Consider the following 10,495-nt stretch of genomic DNA (forward strand, 5'->3'; position numbering starts at 1 on the left):
ATATAACATAAAAACCACACTATTGAGACGGTGATTCTTGGTCAAATTCGTGTCACGAACCCGGTGTTAACGCCCGGCCTATTAGGCCAAATAAACAGAAAATATTTGCGTATGAATAGGATTATCGAGGGGACTTATCTTGAATTGTGAAGGTTTCGTGATCGATGAGTTTTTTTTTCTGTCAGCGCAACGTTACTTCAGCAGGCAATGGCAGGTCCTTGTACCGAACACGTACAACCTGTTTCGGAACTTTTGCCGCAAAAAGAACCGATAAAACACAAGATCGATGGCCTATCACAAATTTTTTAATATGCTTTAGAAACGGGCTTTATCTCTGAATGATTTTGAATTGGACTTCCCGTAATAGCTAGGTTGTCTATCGCTTTCTATTGTGGCTCCTATTTTGCACACTAGAATGAATACTAAGCAAACCTCCATTATTTGTTTATGACGCGGAGTAAAACCTTCGAAATGACCAAGGGAGAATAATCACATCAAAAACAAAAAAATTAGTGATTTCTTATTCCTTCTCGAGTGCTACTCAACACGTCCTCAAGGATTGAGCTAGCTTAAAGGCAAGAAATCGGCTGTCTACAGGTATGCTGAAAGTGTGTTTTATTCATAGTACACCCTTACCTGATTTCACAACTTCGCTAACCAGAAACTTCATTAAGACTCAGTATAAGGATACCGATGTCAAACTGGTAATGAGATATTTGAGGCTCTATTCCCATGTTAATTAAATCTTATAACCACTAGATTTTTTTTCCGAAATGTCGTTTTTATGTAAGGGCTACTCTGTATTTGCCATTACCACCCGATTCTACCAGAGTTTAACTGCGTTTTTGCTATAGTAGTAGATTTCATAGCTTCCCGCGCCTATTTTACCCCAAAACACATATTATATTAACAAAGTACATAATAAAGTTTTAAAAAATCTAGTTCCTGATATTCATAGAACACTTTAAAGAAACTTGGTGAAATGTCTACTACAAGGGTACTTAAGAGCCTATGAACGTCTAGGGTGGACGAATTGGTAAACTGTGTGTACCCAGTTCGGTCCCAGGGACTCAAAAGTTTCCAATTCATATGACGTTAGCGAGAATATCAAATAACGAAAAAATCCTAAAATTTTCAGGGAATTCGACCGAATTTTCGTGAAATCCTTGCTATAAGAATCTCTAGTGACCTTGTGAAAGTTTAGGACAAACTAGCTGATACACGATGACGTTTCAAGTTTGGGTCGATTATCCTGAGAATTCAAGCTCATATCGCGAAAATAAGAAAGATCTAAAAAATTTACACCTTCTTGGCATTTAACTGCAATCAACGTCGCCATTCCGATCTTAAATCTGGATCTTCGAGAGTTGCAACTACTTAAGCCTTGTGCTCATCAATTGAACCCAAAAATTTGCTTGAGAGTCATTGTAGGTTTGGCCGGAATTGAATGAACATCCCACAGCCCGGCAAATGAGATTTTCTTAATCCTTTAAAGCCGCTTACTCGGACTGGCTATAGCCCTTCCTTGGGCGCTGAAAAGGTTCAGCAACGGGAACCTTAATCTATTTACTCTTGGCTAATTTAGTACTTTGTGTTGGAACAGCTTCGCTTATGTTACCTTTTTCACTCGTTGGCAACTGCTGATGGTAAATCAACTGAAAGAAGCTTTGGATCTAACTCCGCACGAATACTACCGATTTAGTTGAATATTTACATAAGAAATTCCATAGGAACTATACTATCACTAAACGTCAAAGCAACGAGCATAAATCCCTGTGAAGGTTGTATTGTAAGTCTGCCCAAAGCTCTCCATCTCGGTGGTCCCCTTCGCAAGATTCCTTAGTGGTTTCTAACAGTTTCCACTGCCATGTTGGAGGTACTGATTACCAATTCCAATAAAAAAGACTCGCTCACGTTATAGCCTTCAACAAAATAACCGTGACCAAAATACATATCGATAAATCAAAAATCTCCGAAATGAAGTCGTATTCGAAAGTGACACCGGGACGAACCTAACAAGCGGCGCGAGTGCCTTTTTCCCGATAAATTACAATTATCTCTTGTGGTACCGCCGATGAAAAGGCACCGCGGTACCAGAACCAGTCTCTCAATGGCTATTAGAAGCAAGGAACCGAACTTATCGGCGATAACTTATCGTTATTTTTGTCGCGCAACATGGATTATACCCTCGCTGAGATTTAGTTGAGCTTTTATATGGGTTGATCGATGGTGGTACCAGATTCCAATGGGCATCGACGAACGAATATAATTTTGTTGAAGAGCTGAATATCCGCTACTTCAATTTAATATGCAGATAGAGGGGTATATTGTGTGTTATTTTCATAATTTGTTCGGAAAATATTTGAATTCAAGGCGATCAATCGGGGGATAAATATTAGATGGTGCACCTGATCTGTCCCACGATCGCTACAAATTGTTTGCATGTTACGTTCAGTTAATAATACAGCAGCAAAATAAGGAAAAGTACACACAATACGGGTTTAGTGGAAAATGCACAATTCCGAGATATTTGAAGCAATTAACCTCGCGGTCACGACCCGCGTTCTCACGATCTATCAAAATATTTTTCGAACCCTGTAACTTAATATAAAAATATTTAAAGCTACGAGAAATGGCCGTCTAACAACATGAACACCTAAACGTTTTAAGCCGACCAAAAACGATACATCAAACAATCAAGCCGATTGACGTTTAAGCACCACATTCAGATTACTAATCGGCGATCGGATCTTTTATAAACCGTGACTTCTTATCTTTTATACGAGGGCCGTTTTAGTTCTGTTAAATTCTTCCTTTTTCAGGTGATCATCATCGACGTTACGTTACTCAAGAAGAATAAAAAATCCGTCCAAAGGACTTGCGTACAGCAAAGGGACCAAGAACTTCCCGCACACCGCGGAAAGTTGAGAATTTAGGCAACCCTGTCAAGATTACCAGATTGCTGCGCATGTGTGTTGAATACAGTGAGAACCAAAAGTTTCGCATAAATTCGAAGAAAATAATTTTCATGAAAATGTGGAAACACGCCGAGTATTGTTTCTACTTGCACGTGTTTTGACGTAACAGACACGCAGAGAAAGCTTCCCTGTAGTAAATAAATACACTTTTTCATTTTTTTTTCTTATGCAATTCCGTGTGTGTTATAACGTTTTTGAGTTCTTTGAGAAATTCCGAACATGTTTCATGTAACATATCCATGGCTAAATTCAACAATTATTGAAATATTTGCAACTAAGTGGCCGGCTAGCTCTCCTGATCTTACCCCTATGGACTTTTTTTATGGGGTCATTTGAAACATAGGGTGCATTTAAATTAGCTCACCAATATAGAAGGGTTAAAAAATAAAGTTACTCAAGAAGCTCAATAAAGACTTCCTTAAATCATAAGAAAATTCTTGAGGACTTTGAATTGCGACCTGCAAACTGTCAGGAAGTCAACGGGACACGGTTCAAACATTTAATACATTAGATTACGGTCATGTTACATGGAATATGTTCAAAATTTCTTTAAAAAATCAAAAACGACTTAATGTACATGGAGTGCCTTAAGAAAAAAATGAAAAAGTACATTTATCTACCACATGGGCAATCCTGTATACTTGTCTGTTACGTCAAAAAGTGCACAACTAAAAACTATATTTGAGGTATTCCATAATTTTCATCACAAACGTATCCTTCAATTCTTAACGAATTTACGCGAGACTTTTGGTCCTCTATGTATCTCTTGTATATCTATATATGTATGTATATCATAAAAGGCCATCTTGACTCTCTAGATCACTAAGACAAAATTCCTTCACAAAGGGCCTATATGTTGTTTCTTGTATTTTTCCCCATTACAAAAGTCTTTTTCTTCATGGTCACGTTTCACCTGAGCAAAGTGCGTACTTACATTCATCATTGCAATTTTTACATTTCAGTGCACATCATTCTTGACTTCCTTAGCCAAGTCCTCTTTCTTCTGTTGGATCTTCGTTTTTGTCAGCAAAGCAAAAGTTGCGTTCTTTGGGTTTCTACATTAATAGATTGACTGTTAGAAAATTTTGCTCTGTTACGCCTCTGATTTTAAGGCATTGAAAACGGTGATGTTTGCGTGCTATTAAGAGATCTTAGAGTTCTCTTAAACGCAGTGCCGAAATATATTTTTTCACACAAGAAAAGTTTGAAAAATCCGAGAAATTACCTTGAGGCACGAAAGAGAATTCAGCTCGTTTCGCTCTCTGATTTAAAGAAAATTGAAGTGGCATTTTTCGACTTCTGATACAAGGTATAAACCTGCTGTTCCATATGAAAACCAGTGCTGCAAAAATGTCTTTTAAATATACAATGTTTCAAAATTCCTGGCAAGAATGAATTATTTTATAGTTTTTATTTTAAATCTTTTGGACTGAAACCCCACTTTTCTAATGGCAATTAAGCTATGCTTGAGTTGTGCTTACGGTCTTGCATGCATAAATCAGAGACGGAACACACATTTTTTAAATAAAAAATATTCGAAAAATCCTGCCGAAAGTCTTAATTTAGATAAAAATAAAACGGTGATTATTTTGTAATTTCGTCTATCGACAAAAATTTGATAGAGATTAAATTTCTATTAATATCTATAAGTGGAAAATTAATCAAAAATGTTACAAATACGTAGTATTGTTTTCATGAAATTCCTCTCTGAATATACTTGGCGCATTAAAAATTTTGTATAATGTTCGATTCATATCCGTTGATGATCCATCCATTGAAGGATACTCATTGATAATCATTGATTGATCTATCCGGGTGAGAAAAAAAATTTATCTTATTTTTTATTTATGCGTCTTGTCTTGAAGTGGACCATTTGCAATGGGCTTAGTATATTTCATATGAATATTTATTTTTAAATTTTGCCTGCTAGACCCCTGGTTTTAAGACAATTAAAGTGACGATTTCGGGACTTCAATAGGAGGAGTGAGATCCATATAAACGCTCCAAATCAGTGACTGAAGGTGTGTCCTTTAAACAGAAAACAATAAAAAAATCCTATCAATGGTTAACTACGAAAATATTATAGTGATTGTGAACTGAAAAGGTATCGTGCAGTTAGTAGCCATTTTGATATTTTTTTCATTGTTATACCTGTGGTTTTAGGATACCCAAAAAGGCCTAATTCCGCTCTTTCTTGCATTAGAGCCAGTGTCGGAGCAACACGTTCGTCTTTTCAATCGTCTTATGTTGAACTCCAAACGGGGATTCTTTAGATGTACGTACAGTACCAAGTATGTACTAGCAAACATTTTTATTATGGTCTTCCTATTACATTAACTGGTTTAAGATATAAAAGAGTTAACATGTGCATTGTCGAAGGTAACAGTAGCTAACCGAGACCTATAGAATTCGCGAATGTCTGCAGTGAGACACAATCGAGCCGCTTTCTAAAGAACACTAAAAGCTCGATTTGTACTCCGGTACCGAGGCATCGAATACAAAAATTTATCAATGCATCATATCAGATTCTATTAGATCTTAAAAGCGGGTTATCTGATAGCACTTGTCGGTGCTTTTTAAGTCCTTTCTGTGCCTCTTATAGTCTCATTTTCTCATCATACACCATAGCACATAATAGTTTTTCCTTGGCTAAAAGTGAGGAGTTCTATTCGAACTGATGGAATGTTATGGTGAAATTTCAAATATTCGCATGGTTAAAGTAATGGAATATTTCGTCCGATTTAATGGCACCTATGACAAGCCCTTGATGTATGATGCACGTAAATAAACGGGGCTGTCGGAGCCTTTTGTCCTTTTTACTAATTTCATATGCAGGCATTCAGATTGCTCGAATCAGATAGCGGTCGCTTATTAAAGTAGCAGGAAACTAAGTATTACTTTTATGACAAACAGAGTGGATCTTGGAACGTACACCCGGTGGTCAATCAATAATTAATTCAGCAGTGTTGCCCTGGGGCTTGTTGCGGTCAAAGGCCAGCAACTATAATTTTATATAGGCACCAATTTGTCTTTGGGTAACATCTGTTCAAATCCCACGATTCCGGATTTTATGTACAAACACCCTCTACACTCCTATATCAACAATTACGATAAAAGTTAAGTTTTCTGCCGTACACCTACAGAAAGTTTTAATTACAGGTATGTTTCTTATTAGAGAAACTTTTAGGGGATTATTCCTTCTTTCCAAGGGAGACACGAGAACAAAGGATCCGTAACATCATTCAGAAAAATGAAGATTTCGCTCTCGTTCAGATTTTTCCTACAGTTTCTTGTTTCTTCACTTCAAAACCGCGCCCATAGCCGCTGTTTTGTTTAACATTAATCATTAACAATCTAATTTGTTTGTCTGGGCAAAAACTTAAGCAACGGTATGCTATTCATATGACAAGAATATAAATTAAAATGATTTCTTATTGAAGGCATTGTGGTATCTAAGAATGAGAAAATGACATGTTGAAACAAATTTAGAAAGTAAATTATGCGTTTGGAATTCTATTCAATTTGACTTCAATTAGTAATGTATTTGACCATATTATACAAGATAATTTTACTTGATTTTCAGTAATGTTCTTAGATGGAGTTGAATCTCAGTCCGGACAAAATACGTAGGAAATCTTTTTCTTCTGAGTAATTATATGCCATTCTTTTCTCTTCTGTGATACGTAAAAGTGTTCTTCTAATTTTTATTCAATTGCAAATGCAACAATCCATCCCTCGTCCTTCATCTGAGAGAAACTGTGCTGACTGGGATTTTACATATACATATTTTTTGCCTAACAAAGTTATTTTCTCGCATTAACTTAAATCTCAAAGGACTTCTTTAGATCTCCCACGAGACATAAAAATTATGTCTTTTCATTACATCAAGAACATATCCGCAACTTAGTAAAGTTTCAAAATAATCGCTGCACGCTTAGTCGACATTTTTGGCCTAACCAGGCCGAAAAAGGAACTTTTTTATTGTTTTTTATTTGAAAGGGACGTATTGTTGTGGTTTTTGAACAATACTAGTGCAGTGCTATGTCTCTCATTAAATTCCGAAATTGCAACTTTTTTGTGTCGAAATCAGAGGCGTAGAGTTCGAAATTCACTGATCCTCAAGAGAAAATTTCGAGTATTTGAGTGCGACGTATTTCGACACTGATTTTTATAAAGAATGACAGGTTTTTGCCTTCTATCAAAGCTAGAAAATTCACAATTTAGATATGTTAAAATCAGTGGCGGGACACACCGAAGTTGCAAAATAATAATTATCCCAACTTCTGTAATCTTGGCAGAATTTTCAGATGTTTGCTCGTTTCAAACAGATTTCATTTTTGTACGGAAGAGCCTAATCGAAACTCGATCATACTCCAATTGCTATAAACCAGATACATAATAGTCCAGAAAGTCTAACGCAATCACTGCACAAGGTGTTTCTCAAGTACGGTTCGCAATTTCAGAATAAAATTTCTTATAGTATCTATGTGGCCTGAAACGCTTATATGTCGTAATACAGGGGGTAAAATTTAAAAATATGTACAGAGTGTCTCTAAAAGGTCCGTGCAAAATCCTACCACATATTTCTGAGGAGGAAACATGATGATTTTGATCCAATTTACATTGGTCCGAAAGTGTAAGGTTTTAAAAGTAGCGGACGACAAAGTAATAATAAAAAAAGAGAAAAAAATTAATTGCTCCGTTTGTACTGATACAATCTAAACAAAATGGCGCATCGGGGGGTTTTTAGGAGCGCGCAATCAGAATCCATTTACATTTTCGAAGCATATTTTAAAGGACGTCGTCAGCGCTACGTGAATTCGGTTTAAAACGACATAACTTTTTTTAGCATTCGATATAAAATTTATTCATGACTAAATTTGTGTTTTCCTACATGTTTTACGAAAGAAAAGTATCTTGGTACAAACCCCTACGGGTATTCCATATTGAGATATTTGAAGTTTAAAGTTCGCTGCATTTCATTATAAATAACTTTAAAGTAAATTTGTAGTGTGGCAAAATACTTAAATATTAAAAAATGATATAATCAAATGAAACATGAATATTTGAAAAATAATAAGAATTACATATTTATTGAATATTTTGATTTTTTTCGTTTCAATCGTACGAATAAATATGCACTTCATAGTTAATTTTCAAGACATTCCCCTAGAGAATTGTTCCAAGGCGTCTTTTTTTCATAGAACTTGTAGGTAAACATAAATTTAGGTATAAATAAAATTTATACCTGGCAATAAAATAGTTATGCCCCCTTAAAGAGAGTTTGCCTAGTGCTGGCGTTACTCTATCGAACTCTTATCGAAAAAGTAGGCGGGATATGGTTTCTCGCCCCTAAAACCGCTCGATGCGACATTTTGTTCAAATTGTACAATTAAAAACGGAGTAATTAATTTGTTCTTTTTTCTAATTCTCACTTTGACATCTTGTATTCTGTAAACCGTCCATATTTGGACTAAGGTAAATAAGGTTAAATCGTTATATTGTCGCCTCAGAAATCTATGATAGAATTTCGTACAGACCTTTTAGAGACATCCTGCATATTGTCATTTGAAATAAATATGGAACAGACAATGCTAGGTTTTAAAAATTCTTTATTTACTGCAAGTAAGCAAAGAGATGCATTTTTACTCTAAAGTCGATTTCCATCTGCCGCCAATGGATTTTTTAACATTTTTATTATTTTCGAAATCTAACATTTCACAACAAAAAAGACCTCTTGCTTTTATTTTATAAAATTATTAATCTATCTAAATTAAATAACCTTTTTTGTTGTAAAATGTTCCAAGAGTTCGAAAATAATAAAAATGTCAAACAATTTTTTAGCGATCTAAATTTTGACTTTATTCTGAAAATGCAGTTCTTTATCAACGTAAAATAACTGTAAAATTTTAAGTATCTTCCACAGAAGGTTCCAATTTTATGTCAAACAATAATATGTATGTGTTTTAAAATTTTTAATACCCTGTATCTCGGAATCCAAGCGTTTAAGACCAAATGTTCATAGGTGGTTTTTTTCTTTAAATAACGTAAGAAATTGTATTCTGAAGTTATGTACCGTACTTAGGAGACATCCTGACAAACTGATGGGTTCTTAATACGAACTTTCCAATATCTCTCATTTACAATTCTTATTTTGTCATATCTCATTACTCGCAGACGTGCTTCGGTACTGGTTTTTGTAGAGAACAGCTGCTGTATGTCTTTTATCACAACCCAAAAAATGACACTTTAATTATCGTAAAATTAAAGGCGCACCTGACCAAAATCCTTACTAAATAAAAAATTCTATGCAGGATTTTTCGATTAACTTTTAAGTAGATTTGAAGAAGTCCGCCTTTGATTTTGAGCGATTTTTATCTTGAATAATTGAAATTATAGCTGTTTTGGCACCATTTTAATATATTTATTTTCTGAAAAGATATAACTTGATGCTTTCCGGAAAGAATCAGAGAAAATATTTGGAGCTTAAAGGAAATATAACAATAACAATACGGACAGAAATTTAGCTATTTGATAACAGAAATAAAAAAGAAGAAAAATATGAAATAAAAAATAATAAAAATTTACACTAAAAATATGTTTGATTTTAACTTTCAAAATACTGAATTCCTCATTTCAAGATGGTAATCCCATTGAACCTCTTCAGCGGCATCCCTTTTCAAATACTTATTCTATTACTCTTTTGATCTTAGCGATTCAAAATTGAACCAGATTAAATGGAGGCGGAACCACACCACTGTATCGGCATTAGATTAAATTGAATGAAACCCGGGTTGTCTCACATTGTCCCATTGTGGGTGCAATTTTCCATGTGGTTCCCTGATGCCGCCAATAAAATATTTATATACAGGGCTCCCCCTATACCTACACAGCCTTTACATTGGCCAAAGGGCTTGAATTACACCACTTAGGGATCTAATTACGTTGCATTCGAAATTGAATAGGTAAAGGATGTTAAAACACCATTGAGAGTGTGATGGAAGGAAGTTTGAGAATTATTTCGAAATCATATGCGTAGGTAGCGGGAATTTGAAATTCAGAAATTGGCCCTCGTCATTTACACCATGTCAACATGTCAGCTTTCCCGTCACCAAAATTCCGTCTTTGTTATGTTATTTTGAACCCCTATGAATGCTTTATTTGCCATCACCTTTGCTTTAAACCCGAGTGTTAAATGCATTTTTTTATATTTTTTTCTAGGCTCTATAATCGGATTAGAGACCCACATTAAAACCTAATTGAAACATTTATTCCGATCGGCTGGTCTTGTGAGTGTCACTCGAGCCACAATGGCAAAACCACACGTATTTTTGCGTTCAAGTCTTTATGCTGAGCAAACCGAATGAAAAATTTTAAGTACCCCAGGAAAGTGGAAGTTAGGCCAGGCAGAATGATGTTTTGTTAGGGTTTTACATACATACACTTCCCCTTTCGTATTTATACCAACGTTTTTGTGATCTTCAAAATACAGTTTTTTGAGCTACAGTAATTTCACA

This window comes from Euwallacea fornicatus, chromosome 1 (genome assembly GCF_040115645.1).
Source record: "Euwallacea fornicatus isolate EFF26 chromosome 1, ASM4011564v1, whole genome shotgun sequence".
Taxonomy (NCBI): Eukaryota; Metazoa; Arthropoda; class Insecta; order Coleoptera; family Curculionidae; genus Euwallacea; species Euwallacea fornicatus.